Source organism: Suricata suricatta, chromosome 5 (assembly GCF_006229205.1).
Source record: "Suricata suricatta isolate VVHF042 chromosome 5, meerkat_22Aug2017_6uvM2_HiC, whole genome shotgun sequence".
NCBI lineage: Eukaryota > Metazoa > Chordata > Mammalia > Carnivora > Herpestidae > Suricata > Suricata suricatta.
In genome coordinates this window covers 3,675,473-3,678,462 of record NC_043704.1, presented here as the reverse complement: position 1 = coordinate 3,678,462, position 2,990 = coordinate 3,675,473, and positions in this window count along the sequence as shown.

Sequence of the window (2,990 nt, the reverse complement as noted above, 5' to 3'; positions counted from 1 at the left end):
ATACCATATGTTTGCATTCATAGGTCTAACAGGAGAGACCTGGCAAGGGACCATGGGGAGAGGAAGGGGGAAAGAGAGCAGGGAAGAGTGAGGGACACAGACCAAGGGAGACTACTGAATACTGTAGATGAACCATGGAATGAAAGGGGAGGGGGAGGGAGAGAGGGGTGATGGTCATGGTGGGGGGCACTAGTGGGGAGAAGCACTTGGTGTTATAAGGAAACCAATTTGATAATAAACTATTATAAAAAAAGAAATAAATTAAAAACAGAAATACGGTCAAAAATATACCAAAACATATGTATGCACCCTGAGTATTTATTGTAGCATTATTGATAAAAACTATGAAATCGAATGAATACAGTGACCATCAAAAGATGAATGGAGAAGCACAAGCGGTATATATACACCATGGACTATTACTCAGCCATAAAAATGGAGGAGTTGTTTTCTGTCCTCATCATTGCCTAAGGCTTCATCTATAGAACAATGTGTGTGAGGCATATGAAGGTGGAGAATCTATCCTTACATAAGCACAGAGACAGTAATATTTAGTATAAATTAACAGTATATTCGTTTTCTTAGTGTTTTACAACTTTGTGTTCAAATACTTATATTTCAACACCGAATTCCTCTCATTTTGAATTGGAGAAACTACATTTCAGCCTCTATTCAGAAGTGAATAGTTGTGTTTTCTAAAATGATTTTTATTTAGTTTTGACAAGTGGTTCTAATGAAAATGTAATCATATTTCAAATACTGCATTGTGACTATGCCTGTCATATTGTATACCATTAACAATTTTAGAATGAGCCACTCACTAGTGTATAGACTAATCTACCTTGAAGCAACTGCATTGATTGTACTAGGCTACCATAAAGCAACGATACTGCCCAATCCTCATTCAAAGCATGAATCCTGATATCTCTCAATAACTAGAAATATCTGGGACGCCTGGGTCACTGAGTCTGTTAAGCGTCTGACTTCGGCTGAGGTCGTGATCTGTGGTTCACGGATTGGAGCCCTGAGTTGGGCTCCGTTCTGACAGGTCAGAACCTGGAGTTTGCTTTGCATTTCATGTCCCCGTCTAACTCTGCCCCCCCCCCACTGAAAAATAAAGAAACACTAAAAACAAGTCTCTCTCTCTCTCAAAATAAATAAAGTTTTTTGAAAAAAGTCTCTCTGTCAAAAATGAATACATTAACATACATAAATCAATATGAATTTCTTTTTCCTCTAGAAACAAATATAAGGTTTACATTCTTTGAAGAAACAGGAGGGTTGCTGCAGGTCTTGTTGGGCACATTTTAAACCTAATGAACTTCACGGTGTAGGGGTGCAAATCCACATATAGGGTTTGGTGCTTTCTTTTTAAGAATGTCTCCTGGAAGGTTCCTTTTTGTGTGAGTGTGATTCAGATCACTGCTGTAGGGGAAAGAAGTAGTGATTTCTAGATGTTGAGATAAAACTCTTCGTGATGTTTCATATCTTCAGCTTTAGTGTCCCCTTCTTAAGTTACCATCATCCTTTACTGTAGATGAGGGACAACTCTAATATTGGGCGACATTAAATGGCATAGCCTACTTCTGAAATTCTCATTTCCACTCCTTTTTATGTATCCGTAATACTTGGAAGTGGAGGGCTTTTCTCAAAGTGTAAATCATTACTTTTTAAGCAGGATCCTTTTATAACAAATATCTATGATTTATTCAGGATTTTGATGGTTACAATTTCTCCTATTCTCATTTGAGAATTCTGTTAATCATGCTTCCATTTGTATGAGAATGTCCACAACATCAATTCATTTTGTTTTGAGTTTTTATTTCTCTTTTAGGTTTGTGGGTAACAATTTTCAACAGAGTAGATTTTAACAAGGAGTTTCATTCAGATAGGAATCAGCCATATGTCAGCTGCCAATAAATTACATGTATGTTTGTCTGTATTAATATTACCCATATATTCTTTGCTCATGATTTCCCTTGCTTGGGTCTATTCATGGCTAGTGTGCTCAGTGGTTGTTTTCTGCTGGCTCGGATGTGTGGGCAATATTTCAAGGTTTATGTCAGTGAAATGTGGGGCCAAAGTGAGTGGGTGCCTGCAGGTATACGATGAAGGTTAAATCTGTCACTGTCTAGGAGTCCATCAGGGCTGGGCTGGGGGCTTTCTGGCTCAGGACACTCCTTGAGGCTTGAGGGGGTAGTTCCAAGTCCCCTCAGGGGTTTTGTCCTCAGGGTCTCCCTCCTGCGCGAAGACACAATCTGGAAGGAACCCAGGGAGAAAGTTTCAAGTCAACATGGAGGCAGTCAAAGTCTTCTTTCTTGCCTTTAATGTTGTCAGCCATGAGTGGGAGAAATGGGTGTGTCTAGGGCCACTGGAGCCAAGTGCCCTTGAACCCCTGGATTCTGCTTCCAAAGTAATCACCACCATCTATCTAATAAATATATCTCCCAACTCCCATAATTAACACCTGTGTACGAGTGTGTTTTGTTACCACGTAGCATAGCCTTTCCTAACAAATGACCGTTTTTTTAAATAAGAACATTTTTAAAATAGTTTTTTTTATTTTTGAGAGAGCGAGCGATTGAGAGGACGGGGTTGGGGGAGGGAAAGAGGGAGACATCGAATCTGAAGCCGGCCCCAGTCTCTGAGCTGTGAGCACAGAGCCAGACATAGGGACTCAAACCCAGAAACCGTGAGGTCATGATTTGAAACGAAGTCACACATTTAACCCACTCCGCCACGCAGGCATCATCCCCCTGTTAAATTTCAAGTGTACAATACACTAGTCTTCACTCTGGTCACCATGCTCTAATCTTCGGTCCTACACATCTGCATCAGTAAGCCTTTTACCATTTGACCCAATGTCTGAACATTACCCTGTCCTTTGCCCCTGTCAACAAACATGCTAGTATTTATCATTTGTTTTTTTAGATTCCACATACATGTGATTTTGATGAGGGACTTGAGGCAGGCTGAGGGGCAAAGCACAG